The 20,640-nt window shown below is 39.4% G+C and overlaps 1 long non-coding RNA gene across 2 annotated transcripts in view; it reads left to right on the top strand.

Annotated features, from left to right (window-relative positions):
* The window catches only part of LOC126256282 (uncharacterized), a 39,146-nt gene extending 20,651 nt beyond the window's left edge, over positions 1 to 18,495 (top strand). For both annotated transcript variants that reach the window (XR_007546463.1, XR_007546462.1), the window contains exon 2: positions 17,386 to 18,495. This is a non-coding gene — a long non-coding RNA (uncharacterized LOC126256282). The remainder of the gene's footprint in view (positions 1 to 17,385) is intronic.
* Positions 18,496 to 20,640: the final 2,145 nt, after the last annotated feature.

Below are 20,640 nucleotides of genomic sequence, written 5' to 3'. Positions count from 1 at the left end.
TGTTTTGGGAGTTACCATGCAGGAAGTAAAGAAAGTTTTTAGAGTACTCATTCGAATGGGCAATACCAAATACTCACGTATGAGAATGTATCGGCAACAAGGATTTCGCCTTCCAGTAATAGCAGACAATATCACAAGGGATCATTTCTTTTCTGTGTGAAAGTCGTAGCATGTTGTTGATGCAAATCATTTTCCAGAAGGGAACATGAAGAATGCTCTCTGGAAAGTTCAACCTGCAATAGACTTCATGATGAATGCCTGTGTCAAAGTGCCCCACGCAAGTGGAGGCCATTACTCTATCGATGAGCACATGATACCTTTTACTGGTTGTTGTTCCTTGAAGCAATATGTACTAAACAAACCATGTCCAAGAGGTTTAAAAAAATTTGTTTTAGTAACAAGCAAAGGATTAGTCCTAGATTTTGAGACCTACCAGGGAAAATCAGCACCTCTGCCTGAAAGCAACTACGGCCTATGGCCTAGTATTGTGCTTCGACTGATTCAAACAATAGAGAGAGATTCTTATCTATTCTTTGACAGATATTTTACAACCATTCTGCTGTTGGAAGCCCTGTGAGAAAAAAGACTGTATGGAAGAGGAACAATCACGCTTAATAGAATTAGAGATGTGTACCTGACGGAGGAGAAAAAATTGAAAAGAGGTGACATGGAAGAATTCTGCAGGAATGCCCACAATGCTGTCATCATTCAGCGGAAAGTACAAAAGCAGTGGCATTGGCGTCAAACCGTTTTAGATGTAATTCAGTTACAAATGTAGAATGGTGGAATAAAAAGGAAAAAAGTGTATGTCCTTGTCCATCAGTTGTTACAGAATATAATACGGATATGGGAGGTGTTGACATTTGCGATCAGACAATGGAGGCCTACATATATAGAAACAAGGAAATGGACTCGGAAACTCATAATTCATATCATAGACCTTGTTTGCATCAGTTCCTGGACAGAACACAAGGAAGATTGTCAAGTTACTGGAGTATCTGTGGAGGATAAAGTAGATCTTTTTGGTTTCAGAATGGCTCTTGGAGAGTCACTTTTGCTCTCTGCTAAATTAAGGCCTTCCACAGTAAACCCTGATAATGGTGCAGCAAAGGTTCCTGAGAAAAAGTACCGACCTGCTGAACAACCTTGTTTGAACAAAAGGCTCGATGAATATGCACACTGACCCATAGTTGATAACTTGTCTGCTGTAGGGTGTTGTAGTAATGCAGGCTGTACAAAGCAAACAAGAACCCAGTGTAACAAATGTAATGTATATGTGTGCCTTTCAAAAAATTCATACCATACACAGAAGTGATAACTGTGTAGCATGTATATATTAATTTACAATTTGTTTTGTAGCAAGTGGGAGATTCCTCTTGAAAGAAAATGATGTCTCAACATTTGAAAATTCATTTTCATTCTACAAGTTCATTTCCAGTTTACATCGTATCGTCTTCATGATTTTTTTGATGAAATACACTTTTCCTGTTTGAAGTTTGGGTTACTTATTTCTGACAAATTGTTACAGATTGAGCCTAACACAAATATTTGTGTGGGTCCAAACTTGTGGGGAAAAAATTGAAATGAAGACATTCTATTGGATTTTCCTGTATTCGTTAAATTTTTTAAGCAAGGCTATCAAAATTCATTTAGTTTCTACAAACTGTTTTCTCTCACGACTGAAAGGATTAAAGAGCAGTGAAGTTTCCAGTACTAGGATCTGATTATCTAAATATACTGCCATTATTGCATTAATTTTCACCATTTTTAGAATAAAGTCAATTGCTGTGAAATAAATTAACCTTTCATTAATTAGATAATACTTACTTACTTTGAACATGGAATGATAGTAAGAGCGAGAGGCATGGAACGTTCTATTTTGGAAATATTTAGGGAATTCAGTATTCCAAGATCCACAGTGTCAAGAATGCGCTGAGAATATAAAATTTCAAGCATTACCTCTTACCAATGACAGTGCAATGACTGACAGCCTTCACTTAACAACCGAGAGCAACAGTGTTTATTCGTAGAATTGTCAGTGCTAACGGACTAATGACACAGAGTGAAATAATTGCAGAAATCAATGTTGGATGTATGATAAACATATCTGTTACAACAGTGCAGTGAAATTTGGTGTTAATGGGCTGTGGCAGCAGATGACCCATGCGAGTGCCTTTGCTAACAGTATGATATCACCTCCAGTGACACTTCTGGGCTCATGACCATATCTGTTGGACCCTAGATGACCATGGCCTAGTCAGATGAATTCAATTTCAGTTGGTAAGAGCTGATGGTAATGTTCAACTGTGGCAGAGACTCCATGAAACCATGGACCCAAGTTGTCAACAAGCACTGTGCTAGTTTGTGGGGGCTCCATAATGGTGTAGGCTGGGTTTACATGGAATAGACTGGGTCCACCGATTCAGCTGAACTGGTCATTGACTGCAAATGGGTATTTCAGTGACTTGGAGACTATTTGCAGTTATTCATGGATTTTGTATTCCCAATGAATGATGCAATTTTTATGGGTGACAATGCACTATATCATCGGACCACAGTTATTCGCTATTGGTTTGAGGAACATTCTGAACAATTCTAGCTTATTATTTGGCCACCCAACAAACATTTATGGGATGTAATTGAGAGGTCAGTTCATGCACAAAATCCTGCACTGGCAAAACTTTCGCAATAATGAACCGTTACTGAGTGTGGTTCCATATTTCTGCTGGGGACTTCCAATGGCTTGTTGACTTTGTGCCATATCGAGTTGCTGCACTAAACCGAGCAAAAGGATGTGCAAAATGATATTAGGAGGTATCCCATGATTTTTGCTACCTCAGTGCTTAATAGAAACATCTAGTTTTACTACATAAATTAAACGTTATGTCTCATAACCTCATTGGCAAAACCTTTGCACATTGATGTTGCACATCCTGCCACTGTAGCATAATAAACCACACTCTGAACAACATGTTTTGGAGACATTCTTAGTATGGTGTATCACTAAAACTATATATTTTCATATTACACAGATATAAATATGATAAACACCCGTTATGGCATTTTAACTTCAAAGGTATCATGAAGTTTTTATTAACTTTTATGATATGGTGTTTTTCTCTTCATCTCATATATTCGTAAAGCTTGTTTGATAATTCCAATAACTCACCAGCACTGCATTGCAGCACCCATCTCCAAGCACAGATGTGTTGTGGTATCCATCCCACCCAACCTACTCCATACATACAATAGATTCTAACCTAACCTAACTTCCTTGGTTCCATCAAAAATTGACGAATGAGATCAGATACACCATGATCAAGTTATCGGCTGATGTTATTAGATGACCTATGGTGTCTGATGACTGTTGTTAGAGCCACTGTGAAAGCAGTCTAACAAGCAGTCCCTGTCTGTCGAATCTGACTCTCCAATTTACCCACACACCACGTCTGTTCATGTGTGTGGGCAAATTGGCGGGTTTTCGTGATATATCCACGGACCTAGGACTGCTGTGCATGTATGTGATGCCAGAGGCCACAGGTGACAGATTTCAGGAGTTGCAACTGTTCTCACCACAAATATGTTGTACAGTGTGATGTTTTATAGGCATTTTATTTATTGCAGTACTTCTTCACACTTTGAAAGTGGTGTATATCTTCAAGAGAAAGTATGGATTATGCTAGGGAGAAAACTCTGGCAGTGGCTGGCTGTTTGAGCCTTTGTAAAGTATAATAATTAAATATTGGAGACAACACAGTTAAGGGTAATAGTCTAAAATAATGAAGGTAGCACAGGCAACATTTTATTGGTGGTCACTATAGTGTTGCTTTATACAACTCATAGTCCCCCCCCCGCCTTTCATGCTTCTTTCAAAAGACGTACATCTTTCTGAGATTTATTTCAGAAATCACTGAAGGTATTTTAAATCTGTCTTTGCATCTAAGGAAAATCCCTATTTTTGTCATAAAATATGTTTCATTTTATTGAAATAAAGCATCATTAGTGGCCTGTAATGAAACATTTTTACAATCTGACTAAAAACAGTTTGTTACAAAAGAGGTTGATGTTACTTAAAATATATTATGTCCGATTTTTGTTCACATCATGAAATGATATTGTATGATTTTGAGGTATTCCATCATTTGGAAAAACTGTTAATTTTTATAACACATTGCTCCACAGTTAGAATACTGTCTAGAAATGTTTCAGTCATCTCCTTGTATGCCATATTTTTTTACATCCTTGTTTGCTAAACATTCATGAGACAAATTTCACAAACGAGGTATTTTGTGGCACAGTTGCATATGTTTTTTGATGTGGTTAAGTGTAGTGTTATGTTATGCTCAACTGATTACTAATTTTAATGACTATCTTTGGTGCAGTTGTTAACTTATGTTTTCTCTTTCTTTCATATATGTTTTACTTTGTTGTTGAATGTGTTATTAAACAGAGTCATATGAGGTGCAGTTAAGTTTTTATGTTGCAATAAAGTTAATTCATCTAGCCCTGCAACAACTGGAGATCCTGTCATGATATCTAATGGTCACTAATGCTTCGTATTGTGCCACGTTGCACTGAGAACAAACATCTGCGTCAAACACGTCACGCATCTTCCGCATCCCAGTTCAATGCAACTCCAGAATGTCAGACCCCTCCCATCTACAGCCATATCTACTGGCACAGTATTTATTTGCATGACAGTAAAACCACTACCATTTTGGCAACAGAATCCCATGCTTTGGTTTGCATAACTAGAAACTAGTTTATGTTAGTGCACGCAACAGCAGATGACACAAAATACAGTTATGTAGTTGCTGCGCTCAATGAAGATGTGATAACAGAGGTGCAGGAAATTCTGGCATCACCAGTGAGCACTGATTGTTACATAACCAGCAAGGATCCCCTGACTACCTGGCTCTCACAGGCCGAGGCGAAGAGATCAGAGAAACTACTCTGCACTGAAGATGTAAGTGATCGCACCTCATCACAGCTAATATGCTGGCTATGTATGCAACCAGTGATGACATTCTGCAGAATACTGGTTATTGCACCTGCCAGTGAGCTAGATGCACTTGTGCAAACCACAAATCACTTAGCAGAAATGTATCTGTCCACATATGTGGCAACAGTTTGCTCATAGCCTCAGTTAGATAACACCCTCACCATGCTATAAGCACAGGTTGTTGATCTCAGTGCCCAGTTTGCTGCATTATGGACCCAGACTACCTGTCATTGGTCTCATCACCACTGCTCACTGGAAAAACACAGCTGCTTATCTTCAACAGCAAAAGTCAGCTAGTCCCACCAATGTTACGGTTCCAAAGTGTGGAAGCACAGCCTGCCACGTGATCAGGGAAACTCAGCAGGAAGTCAGTGATGATGGCCACTGGTTCTCCAGATGGCAGCCATCGACTCTTTGTAACATAACATGGCAAAAAGTTGCAGTTCTTGGTAGACACAGTTGCTGACAAGTTAGTTTATCCATCTGCCTGTATGACGTGTTGCAACTGTAGTGACTGCCACCTTTTAGCCACCAATGTATGATTGTATCACATTAGTGCTGAACTTAGGCCTACAGTGCAAATCTGAATGGCAGTTTGTCAAAGAGGGTGTGATGCAGCCCATACTCAGAGTAGACTTTTTATCATTTTAGCAGCTGCTACCTGACCTCCATCACTGACATTTTCTTGATACTTCTACCAATCCAGTAAGCCAAGTGCAAGAGCATTGTGTGGAAGAAAAAGCTTTATGGATGATTATTGGTAATGCTCCATTCATAGAGCTCCTCAGATAGTTTCCGGAGATCACATGCCAGACTCCCAAATTAGCACCTATGCAGCACAGCACTCTGTGGTGCACTAGTTTTGACTACACCTGGAGCACATCTTCATGTTTGACCATGCTGCTTAACCTCCCCCCCCCCCCCCCCAGAAACTAAAGTTAGTTAAACAGGAATTTTCATCCATGCTTGCACAAGGGATCTGCCACCCATTTAGCAATAGTTGGGCACCTCCATTACATTTATTTCCAAAGAAGAATAACGGATGGTGTCCATGTGCAACTATAGACAGCGCAAGGCCAGAACCATTCCAGATCAATATCCAGTGCTACATATTGAAGATTTTACAGTCACTGTCCATGGTAAGTACATCCTCGGTATGTGCGTTCTACCAGGTACCTGTGGCACCAGCTGATGTAGCTAAGACCACCATCTGCACACTGTTGAAACTATTTGAATTTACCCAAATGCCTTTTTGACTTTGTAATGCTGTCCAAACATTTCAACAGTTCATGGATGAAGTCACATGTTAACTTAGCACTTTTTTTTAGGTGTATATCGATGATGTCCTGGTCATGTCAAACTCAAAAGCAGAACACAAGTCACACTTATGACAGATCTCCACTCATATAGGTGCCCACAGCCTGCTCATCAAATGGTTGAAATGCATCTTCAGAGCAGCTGAAGTACAGTTCCTAGGCTATACTATGAATGTGAAAGGCATACACTTAATTTTGAAGAATTACAATGATTTCTTGATGTAACAAATTTTTACCACCAGTCTGTTCACATCAAGCACTCCTAGCTGCATCATTGAAAAAATTCTTGCGTGGTTCACCAAAGCCGAAGACTGCCTCACTAATAGTAGACTGTGATCAATGCAATCAAAGGATTTAATCTGATCAAAAACTACATGCACTGGCAAACAGTTCTTGTTTAGGGACTCTAAGGTGTCATCCATAAATGTGAAGATTGTCTCTTCAATTGGTACATTCTTTAAAGTCAAACTGTGTTTTACTTAAAACTGAAAAGTGTTTAAGGTGTTCTGATCTTTTGTTTTCAAATACTTTTGAAATGGAAGAAAAATGGTACTTTCTGTATGTAGGAGTTAACTAGAAGTTAATTGTGAAAGGTCATTAAGAAGTTATTATCAGCTTTTTATTACATCATAATCTACTTTGAGAAGAAATATTGAAAAGATTTGAAGGATGAAAATGGTTCTGTAATTAGAAGGGATTTGCTTGCTCCACACTTACAGCTATGTAAGACTGAATGTAGAGAATACTGTAATTGTTATGTTGTATTATACCATTAGGTGGAGATGTCAACACCTTTTTTCAGAAAATTTTTCTTCCTGGTGAGAAAAACACTAAAATTAGAACAAAATGTAGTTATCTGTTGTGTTTCAAACATAGAAAACATTTTCCAGTGCCTTGAGACCACAATTTTAATTGTTCATACTATAGACCTAAATAAAACAATGCTTGCTTGCTTGAATTTTTTTCAAGAGCTGTGTGAAAACTCAATGTTGCTTGTGGATGTTATGCAGACCATGAACAATTATTTTTCACATCTGGTTTTAAATAATGGTTACAGTCAGCGGTACCAAGCAACGGTAAGCTAAGTTTTCACACGGTTAAGTGCTGGCAGAAAAATAAGTTTATTGGTTTATTTAGTTTAATTATTGGCATATACTTGGATAATATACAAGATTATTCATAAGTACCCCCAAGCTTTCAGAAAACAGCTGTTTGAAAACTATAAAATATCTCTCTAAGTTCAGATTCTTAAATGTACCATGGTGTAGTTGAAGAGCATGCCACTAGAGGGCAGGCATTTCAGAATGTGGTGTATAATGTAGTGATGCATGCTTTGCGTCCCTTTGAATTCACTAAATGTGAGTGAGTTGTGATGGTTCAGTGACAATTTTGCACCAAATATCAGATAAAGGCTCCAACAAACCAAATAATTCATGGACGGTACAACATATCCATCAGACAGACTGTTTATATGGTGCTACTTTTGTGGCATGTCCTTTCATGGACCAACTTTCTTTGAGGGGAAATTGTGAATGATTTTGTGTAGCTGCACATGCTGTAGAACCCCTCATGCCACAATTACAGCAAGACAGTGGAGACTTCATTTTGTAACAAGATGATGCTCCCCACAATTTCTTTCAGACGTTTGCAGTTACCTCAATGCTGAACTTCCTCGGCATTGTATTGGACATGATTCCTATAATGAGTTTTCTCTCCTTGAATAGCTCCACACTCATCTGACTTAACTCCATGTGGTTTCTTTTCTTGAATAGCTCCACACTCACCTGACTTAACTCCATGTGGTTTCTTCTAATGGTATTATTTCAAAGACTGTATGTTGCTGCCTTCCCTGCCACTTAATTTAGAAGAGTTGTAAGGAAGGATAATTAATGTGGTTACTAATATCTACGCTGAAGTGTTGGGGCATGTATGACAAGAGTTTGACAATGATATAGATGTTTGCCGCATCATAAAAGGTGCCTATACTGAGTGCCTTTGAAGTGAAATGCAGGCTTAGAAGAGAGATGTTCTATCCACTGATCTTGCTGTTTTCATGCAGTTGTCTTCTGAAACACCAGAGGCAGTGGTATACAATGCCTGGGTATTTATAAGTTGGAGAAAATGGCCAGGATAAATGTCTGGGCAAATGCCCAAAATTCATAAATGCACAGGCATTTATGCATTTTAAAGATCAATTGATAAGCAGTGCTTATAAAGAAATTTTAAGATGGTATTTTGTACTGGAAAAGGTGTTTTGCAACAATGCTTCTTCAGAGATTGGTTAACCAAATTGAAAAAGCTGTTTGAGAATTAGAGAAGGGTTATTAGGGCAAATAAATTGGTCTGCAAATGTAACTTTTTACATCTTTAATGAGGTCAGTTCTTGGTGTAGTACATAATGGAAAAAGAAAATGACACTCAAGTTTAAAAGTAATTTTTGAAAAAAGTATAGTTTATATTAAGTAGCTAGCCTGTGGGTATTATTTCTACTCATAATATACTACTGTAAAAGAATGAGAAAATTGTTCTCAGTCACTGTACCTAACTCAAGCAGGTTTCTCAAATTCTGAAGGCACTTGAACCACTTTTTGATATGCTTTCCCATTTTGTTGGAATGTGACTGTTTGCATTCCTTAAAACAATATTTCCAAGATCCTCCTTTCCCTTTTAAACTGAAAAATCAAAGAGGTTCTTTTTTCTTAACCATCTTGCTACTGTTCAATAGCCCATTGTTTATAACACTGTAAATACAACAGAGACCAGGTTATGTTCCTTCTCACTCAATGACAGATTTTAATGACTGCCAAACAGTCAGACAATTCCAATTAACTAAATAACCCACAGAATTGTATGAATTACCTAAAATTACCAGCTGCTTACTCAAAATTTCATCTACTATCTATTTGCAATAATAGCACTAATATTTACTTAGAAAAACTGGAATTGCAGTAGAAAAGTTTATTCATAGTGATTTTAATTAGGGATGTGTCACATACAAATTCTGATTCTACAATTCCAAGAATTGCAGATTCTTTAGGAATCGCTTAGTATTGGAACTGAACGTTTCCAGTGTTTTGGGCACTGAATCTTTGTTATCAAATCTTTTTTATGTTAGTGTTCTCATTTTATCTTCACAGCAGTTCAGTCATTCAAACGTATATAAAGAAATGAGCAGAAAGTAAAACTACAATGTCACTACATCTGATAATAAACAATTATTTTCCCCACTGAAAACAGTTTAACATTTAAGAATACATTTATTGTCATGAAACATATGCCAGCTTTTTATAAAATTCAGTAATAATTTTGCAATCAGTAATCATTCCTCAATATTATTCAGAGCTCTGACATGGATTATAAAGTGTGTTACATTACAAAGCAATGACCTAAGGACAATGCTCACAGCTCTTCAACTCTCTCTCTCTCTCTCTCTCTCTCTCTCTCTCTCTCTCTGTGCTGTGTGTGTGTGTGTGTTTGAGAGGGAGAGGGAGAGGGAGAGGGAGAGAGAGAGAGAGAGAGAGAGAGAGAGAGAGAGAGAGAGAGAGAGAGAGAGAGAGAGAGTAGAATTGGTAAAAATAAACAGGACATTCTAAATTATAAGCAACTGTCAGCAACACATGCCCTCACACACATACACACATCACCCGGCTTCACTCTTCTTTCCTTTTATTCTTAGAATAAAGGCAAGTATAAACATTTACTGACTTTTATATTGGGAGTATCATCCCATTCTCCCAATTTGAATTAGTAAATTATACACTCTAGCAGTAAAAACTTAAAAAAAGTACAGATTCTGGGCATTTAAAACTGCTTTCGGCAAATTACCAGGCAAATGCCCATTTATAAATGTCCTGTCCACTTGGCATAAGCCCAGCCTACATCGCCACCCAGAGGAACGGCCGACTGGGAGCAGGAGAGGCATCATAGAACATTTTAATTTCTATTGTCCTGAATATAGGCTTGATGGCTTTCATTACAAATTATACACGCTTGAATTCCACACAGTGAAACACAGTGATGTGTGCTGTGTGAAGAGGCATGGCACTGCAGTTTGTTTCACTTAAAACCAAATATTATTTCTTACATATCCTCGAACATATACTTAGTTATGTCTAACACCGTACGTGGCTGCTCATGACATGTAGCATGACAGTTGGTTACATATTTATACATTTTCTTGGTGAAAATATGACCACATGCTGAACATTTACTTTATTTGATTTTTACTTTAACTTTCAATCACAAACAAATTTGCCAAGTACAACCCAATCTCACATTGATATTAAAAACGTAGAAATTCATGTAGAGTGGTAGTAGATATCAAGCAGAAAAAATTCAGTTTGCTTGAAAGTTGTTTTCATTGTCTATCAGCAGTGTTTTTTTAACAAACAAAAAATTGTCAGATACTTTTAATAGGTGCATACTTGGCTCCTTTCAATACAAGAATAAGGTTAAGGTATGAATAGTGTAGGCCAGTTTTATTCTTAGTGATTTCTTCATGAATGCTACTCCTATATTAATATTGTGATTGGTTGTTAATAACAAACTTCATATGAGAATATTTGTATTGAGACTTTTATTAGTAAGTCTAGATTATTTTTAAAAAGATCCTGTTGCCTATACACATGTAACACATGGATGCTTTTCATTACAGAATGTTTCTGTACAATGAATATTACTTGTAAAATTGCTACAGAACATTGTTCCTGATGCTATCAATGAATAAAAGCATGCAAAGTAGCTTTCTGATCTTTCTATCACAACACATGTAGAGTAAACTTTGATTAAATGATAAGCCTGAGAAAACCTGTGTGATTTCCAATTCAAATTCTGGTCAATTTCCAATTCTAGTTCTGGTCAATATGCATACCCAAGAATCAGAACATTCAGTTTTACATATTCTTCTTCCTAAAGCTCGAGTGTTTTTGATGGTTTATCTGCACTCAGAAAAAAGCAGGGAATATTAGGGTTTCCTGTCCGATTAGCAAAAGGCTAATTAGTGACTGAGCTCAAGTTCTGATTTGGGAAGGAAATCAGCCAAAGGAAGTACCCCAGCATTTTATTTAATTGATTTGGAGAAATCGTGGAAAAACTTAAATCTGTATGGCTGCACGAGAATTTGAATACTTTCCTTCCGTATATGAATCCATTCTCATACCGCTTTGCCACCTGACTTGGACCACCTCAGAAGAAGATTCATTATGAAAAGTTAATGCCCTACATGTCATGGCACTTGGCTTCATATCAGTTAAATATCAAGGAACTACATGCTCAATGTTCCTTGAAAAATGTAAGCTTTAAATTTCCCAAAAGAATGCTATTAAAACAGTGTAAGAAATATAAGCTGGACCCTTGAGTATGACAACTCAGACTGAAAAGGCAGCTGGAAAAAAAGATACCCTTCTTCAGCATCAGTGAAACTTTGCTTTTGTCACAAACAGAAATAGCAAACATTGAAAAGGTATTCTGATGGTTTGGCTCCCATTAGGTGTGTGATGCATATACTACATAGAATATGACAATAAATACAACACAGAATGGGATATTATCAAAGAAGGAAATGTTAATGTCTACACACAAGATATACCTCTTGGACTGTGAGCATATAATCATTACTTTCTCACATTAATTGAACTGAAGAACACAATCAACCCAACATATACACATATCTTAGTGCTGAGCTACCTAGGAGATATGTTTTACATGGAAATAATATTACAAGTGAAGATATTGTTCAAGTCATTTCTAAATCCTCTAACTGTTATTGGTTCTCAAATTATATAATAAACATAACAATGCATCTTACCTGTAAAAGTTCTGAAGTGTTCTGATACTGAAACGGCTATTTACACATATAGAAAGAACATATACTTAATTTGTTAGTGTTATAACTTCAAGTTGAACAAATATATTTCAAGGAAGACACAATACATGAAAGTCACAGATCAAGTAAACAGAGTAAGACGTGTGTACACTTTAACAGTCAAATCATAACTGAGTCTGAGTCTAGTGGCCGCTGGCTGGCTGGCCACTTAGGTGGCGCTGCTGCTGCATGGCTGGCAGACAGCACCGCATGTAGAGGACACACGTAACTGCGCGGCGGCACTTTGAAAGGTCGGCGAGTCACAACACTTTTCCCCCCTTTGAAGATTTTTCACAGGTCTTGATGGAGGTGGCCTATAGATTGCTAACGTCCATAGGTGTTGTTTGACCGGCCGTAAAGTCTCAAGGAGGAGACTTCCCATACGGACGGAAGTGTCCATGATGATAATGGGTCGAGATGACAGGAGACGTGGGGGTCGAATCTGCTGGGGCCCCTTGCATCAATCGGCCCGTTGCGGCAAGTCCGGTTGTTATAACAGGAGACATGGGCGATGTGTCCACATCCGTAGGAGAAGGAGGCGAGTAGAGTTGCTCCGACAGATGATGGTCATCTGGTTCCTGCATGGGCATGTCTCCTGGTGGCATCAGTTCTTGTGCTGGCACCGATATGATGGTGAGAGGACAGCATTGTGAGTAATGAGAGATTCCAATCCTGAGCATCAGGTAGAGCTGAAGGTTGTGTAGCAGCATCAGGAACAGGTGTTGCCAGCACACGAGGCCAAAGCTGGTCCGAATGACACACTGTAACACCCGTGTCCATCTGGATTTCACACAGGCGTTGGCCACGGTGTCGTAGGATGCGGCCAGGACTCCATTTTGGCTGCCTACCATATACCCGTACCCATACAAGGTCATCGGCGATCAACCAGCCAAGCGAAGGCACCCGTGGTCGTGAGGTGGAAGGCCACAGAAGATGAAGTAGCGTGCGGGGCTGTTGGCCATGTAAGAGCTCAGCCGGGCTGTGGTCGCCCATGGGGGTGAAACGGTAAGAAGCCAGAAATTGGAAAAGCACATCATCAGCAGCAGAAGAAGTCAGAAGTTCAGCCTCACCGTTTGACTTTGGATGGAATGGAGGGGCCGTGACATGCATGACACCGTGACGGGCACAAAAATCCGCAAAATCGGAAGAGGCAAATTGTGGACCATTATCAGTAACATGAGTAGAGGGAAGGCCTTCCAAAGAGAAAATGCGAGCTAGAGCATTGGTGGTTGCCGCGGTGGTAGGCTACGTGCAACGGACAATGAAAGGAAAGTTAAGAGTAGGCGTCAGTAATGAGAAGCCAATAAGTACCTAAAAAAGGTCCCGTGAAGTCAGCATGAATACGCTCCCAGGGCTTCTCAGACGAAGGCCACAGTGACAAAGATGACTTTGGGGTGGCGGCCTGTGACTCACAAGGGCCGCAGGCAGTGACCATGTGTGCGATTTCAGAGTTGATGCTGGGCCAGTACACATGATGGCACGCCAGAGATTTTGTGCGAGAGACACCCCAGTGCCCTTGGTGAAAGAGGCGCAAAACTGAAGCACGCAAAGACACAGGTACCACAATACGCAGCGAAGCATTTTCAGTGGAAAGGAGGATAACACCATCCCTAGCCGTGAGGTGGTAACGCAAAGCGTAGTAGTTCTGCAACGGACCAGAAGTCTTAGCGGATGGACAATCTGGCCAACCCTTCTAAATACAGCGTAAAACCCGGGACAAGGTAGGGTCAGAACTCATAGCAGCCGCCAGCCGGTCCCAGGTGATGGGGAACCTGTCCACAACCTGCTGCTCAGCAACATCCAGGTGGAAACACAAAAGTTCGTCCCTATCGAATGCCAGATCAGGACCCATGGGAAGGCAAGACAGTGCATTAGCATTCGCATGTTGAGCCGTTGGCCGGAAATGAATCTCATAATTGAAACGAGACAAGTAAAGAGGCGGTGTGCAGTCTTGTCGGGAAGTCACATTGATGTATGAAACAAGGAAACAAGTGGTTTGTGATCCGTAACAAGATGAAATTTGGATCCATAGAGAAAAACACCAAACTTATGAAGAGCATAAATAATGGCCAAAGCTTCTTTTTCAATTTGAGAATACTTTTGTTGGGCATCCGTGAGCGTTTTGGAGGCATAAGCAATGGGTTGTTCAGAATCGTCAGAAAAACGGTGTTCAAGGACTGCACCGACGCCATATTGAGAGGTGTCCGTGGCAAGAACAAGATCGTTGGCCAGGTCGATAAGTAGCCAGGCACGGGGCCTGTTTCAGCATAGTCTTCAATTTCTGGAAAGCTGCATCGCATGACGCGGACCAGTGCAAAGGCATGTTTTTATGCAACAGGTGATGTAACGGCTGAGCCACCAAAGCAGCAGATGGTAAAAACTTGTGATAGTATGCTATTTTCCCCAAGAACGCCTGCAGTTCCTTAACAGATGTAGGACGAGGAAGGGCATCGATTGCAGCGATAGTTTGCTGAAGCGGACGAATACCATCCCGAGAGAGTTGAAACCCCAAGTACGTGATAGATGCCTGAAAAAATTTTGATTTCTGAAGATTACACTTAAGACCTGCAGTCTGTAAGACATGAAAAAGTGTGCGGAGATTTTGAAGATGTTCGTCAATCGTGGAGCAATAATTGTTCCAAGAATCACTGAAAGAGAGCAGGGGCACTGGCAACCCCGAATGGCAATCATTGGTATTGATAGAGGCCAAAAGGCGTGTTAAGGACCAGAAACTGCCGGGAAGCAGCGTCAAGAGGAAGTTGATGATAAGCTTCTTACAGGTCAAGTTTAGAAAAATACTGGCCTCCAGCAAGTTTAGTGAACAATTCTTCAAGTCGAGGCATAGGGTAAGTGCCGATAAGGCATTGAGCATTTACAGTGGCTTTGAAATCGCCACAGAGACAAATATCACCATTTGGCTTAGCAACGACAATGACAGGAGAGAACCACTCACTGGAAGTGACAGGAAGCAAGACCCCTGAAGCAGTGAGATGATCTAGCTCCGATTTGACCTAATCACGAAGGGCCTCAGGAATGGGCCGAGCCCGAAAAAACTTAGGTTGAGCAGTGGGTTTGAGCATGATATGAGCTTCAAAGTTGTTTGCATGGCCTAACCCAGGAGAAAAAAAAGGATGAAAATGTTGTCGAGAAGGAATCCAATTGAGCATAAGGAATAGCATCAGAGACGATATTGACAGATTCTTCTATGGAGAACCTAAAAACACGAAAGGCATCGAAACCAAAAAGATTCTCCCCATTACTATGGTCGACCACAAATATGGCAACAGTGTGAACGACAGATTTGTAAGATATCTCAGCATCAAATTGTACCAAGAGAGAAATCTTCTGTTTATTGTAAGTCCGTAATTGCCTAGTGACAGGTGACAGGATTGGAGAACCCAACAGAAGATACGCATGAGAATTGATGATAGTGGCAGCAGAACCAGTATCCACCTGCATGTGAACACCGCGACCAAGTATTTGGACAGTGAGGAATAACTTCCCTGAAAGGGAAGAAGTACAATTGACAGACAACATAGAATCAGAATCAGTGTCATGTTCATGAACATCATGTATGCGGTCGGATTTGCAAACGGATGACACATGACCCCCCCCCCCCTTTTTTTTTTTTTTTTTTTTTTTTTTTTTTTTTTTTTTTTTTTTTTTTTTTTTTTTTGCAGTTGTGACACACGGCCCAACGTTGTGGACAATCTTCTCAGGAATGTTTCATAAAACACCACAGACATGAAGGAAGTTGCTGTGGGTTTGCTGTAGTTTCTTAGAGGTTTGTTTACGGTTAGGCCGAGGCTGCGCTTGGGAGCGTACTGTGGCCACGTCGGCCGACGGGGACATGCCACATGCTTCATCAACATTGCACAGAGGTTGTATTTCCCCAATGTCGCACCATGCCTCTATTTGCGCTCCAGCGGCTCGAGAAATTTCAAAAGACTGAGCAATGGATAGGACTTCATCTAGAGTGAATTTGCCAACTGAAGGGCAAGTTGCCTAACTTCTTTGTCGGGCGCCGATCGGATAATAGCATCCCGTACCATGGAATCGGCATAGGATTCTTTGTGAACTTCAGTAACAAATTGACACTTTCTACTGAGACCGTGAAGTTCAGCAGCCCAAGCATGATAGGATTGATTCGGTTGTTTTTCACAACGATAAAAGGCAACACGAGAGGCTACTACATGCATTTGCTTTTGAAAATAGATGGACAGAAGTGAGCACATTTCAGCAAAGAATAAAGACGCAGGATTTTTCAAAGGAGCCAATTGTGACAACAACTGATACATTTGAGGTGAAATCCATGAAAGGAACAGAGACTTACATGTTTGTTTGTCTGCGACATGAAATGCCAAGAAGTGCTGTTGAAGACGTTTTTCGTAATCAGACCAGTCTTCCGCCGTCTCGTTGTAAGGAGGAAAAGGAGGTAGAGAGAACGACGAGAGACGCCCTGCATTTGATGCCGCGATGAAATCACAAATCACATTTGTGAGAAGCGTTTGCTGTTCTATAAGACCTTGCAATAGTTGCTCTAAAGTAGCCATGGAAACATGTGGGTCAATGATGGAAAAGAAAAATTACTACCTCGTCGCCAACTGTTATAACTTCAAGTTGAACAAATGTATTTCAAGGAAGACGCAATAGATGAAAGTCACAGATTAAGTAAACAGAGTAAGACGTGTGTACACTTTAACAGTCAAATCATAACTGAGTCCGAGTCTAGCAGCTGCTGGCTGGCTGGCTGGCTGCTTAGGTGGCGCTGCTGCTGCATGGCTGGCAGACAGCGCCGCATGTAGAGGATGCGCGTAACTGCGCGGCGGCACTTTGAAAGATCGGCGAGTCACAACAGTTAGGCAGTACATTTCAGGCTACTAATGTAGCCTCTGATCTGTCAAAAATATTTCAGTAAATTACTTGCACAATAGCCTTTTAAATAAATTAATATATGCTGTTGTAACAGGAAATGCCACAATGCTCTTGATAGGAAACAAAGACTATCAATAGAAAAGTACTATATTGAGCTATCAGTCATAATCCAACAGGGAACTAATTAAATGTAATGGTCCACAAGCTTCCCTCTCAGGATCCTTACTTTTTCTTCTGTTTATTAATGACCCTTCACCAGTAATGTTATGTGGAGTAGCCATAAAATTTTAATTGTCTCAAAAAGTAGTCAATTCTGTGTTTGTTTGCAGGTACATGTCAGCAGTCCTCGCTGGCTGGTACATAATAAAATACTATGAGCCACTAGAGGAAGTAAAGCTGAATGGTGCAGCTCATTGATAAAGTGGAGTATCATGTGGTAATTCGTTTATGACAGCAAGTGAGACACTGCAGCTGTGTCAGGCCAATCCACATGGCTTCTTTAGCTGTCTGGATCTGTCTGACACAATGCAGCAACGCACGGCACATAAACAGGTGAAAAGGCTGATTATTATTTTATTCATGGTTGTAATTTTCAGCAACTGTAGTATTATTTTTTCAGGATAAAATGGAGGGGGTCAGCACAACAGTGGTATAACCCTCTCCAATACAGAAAATGAGATATTGGTGCCATCTGTTGTCTAGTGAGGTGAACTACCTTTCTATCATGTGACATACACCAATATCACCACCTACACATTTATTTAGAATCCACTAATTTCTTCCCTTGAACAAACTTCCATTTTGTTTGAGTGCAACCTCAAACAGTCAATGAGAGGTCAGTATCTGGATCACGTATAATACCATCAAGTATGGCTGACATTCAGACCGAGAGTGATGTCTCAAGCAACAAAAAAAAATGAAGAAACAGTGGAAAACTGAGGAAGGAAAAGGGCAAGGTGTATACATTCCTGGAACAGGAGTATAAAGAATAGGAAAAGAAATGCAGGAGAAGAATATGTAGGGAGAACAGGTAAGAAAGTCCACAAATGTAAACAAGGCCCACCATGTGGTTGTCATCGTAAGTGTTACGAATGTTTCAGTGAAGAAAAACCCGAAACAGTGTTCAAAAGATTATGAAATTTGTGTGACTTTAGTTTACAAAATGTGTACATTAGTGGGTGCGTGAAAGTAAACCTAGTGAAGAAAAGATATGGTGTAAGTGGAAATGAGAGTAGGAGACAACACACCCGTGAATATTATATTTCGTTAGATGGTAGTGATAAAAGAGTTTGCAAACAGGCATCCATATCTTTGATTGGAATCAGTAATGGTAGACTTTCGAGGGCAGATTCACAGAAACAGACTGAGGGAATACCAAAACAAGATGGTCATGTAAGACATGGAAATAGACTCAATAAAACTAGTGCTCATCAGTTCAATTTAGTTGTAAATCATACTAATAGTTTTCCATTGTGTGAAAGTCATTGTTCTGCTCCAAACCAAACATATTTGCCTGAAGGTCTTAATGCAGCTATGATGTATAAATTTTATGTTACTTGGATGAAACAGCAACATAATCCTGAAGATATTGTTAGTGAGTATATTTACAGGCATATTTGAAATACAAAATTCAACCTCACTTTTTTTCCTCACCACCTACTGACACATGGAAGGGGTGTGATTCAATGTGCATAAAACTTTCGCATGCGGAGGAAGATGTTGAAAAAGCTAACGTCCTAAAAGAGTTAGATTTGCATCAATTAAAAGCACAACAGGTACATAATAATCTAAAGAATGATACAGCTTATTCTAAAGACCACAGTTCTGTGAAACCCATCTACACACTAGTGAAGTTTTCTACAAGAGGCAGTTGTGGACTTGTTACTTTTGTGTGTGGTTGTACTTCAGATGATTTGCACATGCATTTATGGCCAGTATATATTGCAGGACGGGGTGCTGATGAAATAATATCATGTTTAATTAAATAAACTTCCAACAATCTTCAAAATATTGATAAATTAATTGTGTATTCTGATAACTGTTTTGCTCAAAATAAGAATATATCCTTAGTATGGTTTTTTTTGCAACTTATTCACAAACAGTATGTTAAGGAAATAGTTCGCAAGTAGCTTTCTCGCTTCCCGAGCGCTGGGTCCCGGGTTCGATTCCCGGCGGGGTCAGGGATTTTTCCTGCCTCGATGACTGGGTGTCATTGTGTCGTCTTCATCATCATCATTCATCCCCATTATGGTCGGAGGAAGGCAATGGCAAACCACCTCCACTAGGACCTTGCCTAGTAAGGCGGCGCGGGTCTCCCCGCGTCGCTCCCCTATGCTCTGTAAAGAAGTATGGGACTCATCATCATCATAATCTAGTATCAGGTCATAGCTACCTACCCTGCGATAGGGACTTTGGATTCATAGAGATGAAAAAGAGATTGGAAAAATATGTGTATACACCTGCTGGGTGGGTAGATGTTATGAAAAATACTAGGACAGGTAAAAGAAAATTTAATGTAACTGAAACGCAACAGGTTGATTTCGTAAGTTCAAAGACTTTAACTGATAAAATAACTAATTGTAAACATACTGAGGATAAAGAACCTGTTGCTTTCAGTCGCATTTCAATGCTGAAAGTCTCTGTTGAACAACCATGGAAATATTGTGTCAGGTATTGTTATTCAGATGGTATAGAGCAAGGTGCATATCTGAATATCGTTATAAAGGACAAAAGAGAAAGGATAAATACACCCTTGAACTACAACATGTTCAGCTAGTACCAAAACATTCCAATCCAAGGCCAATAAACCCAAAGAAACTTAAAGATATTAATGACCTTTTGAAATATGTTCCACCCATTCACCATTCATTTTACAATAGTCTGGTATCTCAAAATAGATCTGAGGAAGATGAAAATATACAACATATTGTGGAGGATGACAGTGAAGACATGTTTGATATTCCTATTATGTATAGTAGGCCTACTGTGTAATCTTGCAAAACACATACTGATAAAGTTTACAGAAAAAGAAAGCTCTTGCTTGTAATGATAAGTTTATAATCTTAATATTTTACTGACAGAACCACTTTGTGTAATGTGTTGTTACTTAAAATTCATATTAAAATTTGTAAAAGAACTATTAGGACGAACATATGATTAACTACATTACATTTATTCAAATAACATTTTTCCTTCTTTCTCATGTACACAAAAATGTCAATGTAACAGTGGTCTAACCAAGAAAACGAGTTGCAGGTGCCTCATAAAAACTGCACTATTTCTAAAACTAATTCACAAAAAACTTTATAACATTGTGGTTAAGTTAACCAATCATCATGGAATACACCACTACCAAAAAAGTGGGATTTCCAAATTCCAAGAAAAACCACAATTGTATAACTTTGACCTTCTGTTTCTCTATTTCTTAAAAAAGTGGCTTAGACCACTGTTGTGCTGACACCCTCAATTGCAACTGACTGAATTTTATCTGAAAAAAGACCCATTATTTTATGATTACATGATTTATGGACAATCACTGGAAGCAGTCATATCCATAAAATATCTGGAAGAGAGAGTGTGTGTGT

The sequence above is a fragment of the Schistocerca nitens genome, chromosome 1 (genome assembly GCF_023898315.1).
Source record: "Schistocerca nitens isolate TAMUIC-IGC-003100 chromosome 1, iqSchNite1.1, whole genome shotgun sequence".
Classification (NCBI taxonomy): Eukaryota; Metazoa; Arthropoda; class Insecta; order Orthoptera; family Acrididae; genus Schistocerca; species Schistocerca nitens.
The sequence above is the reverse complement of the archived record's forward strand: the minus strand, read 5'-3'. Positions and strand labels throughout refer to the sequence as shown.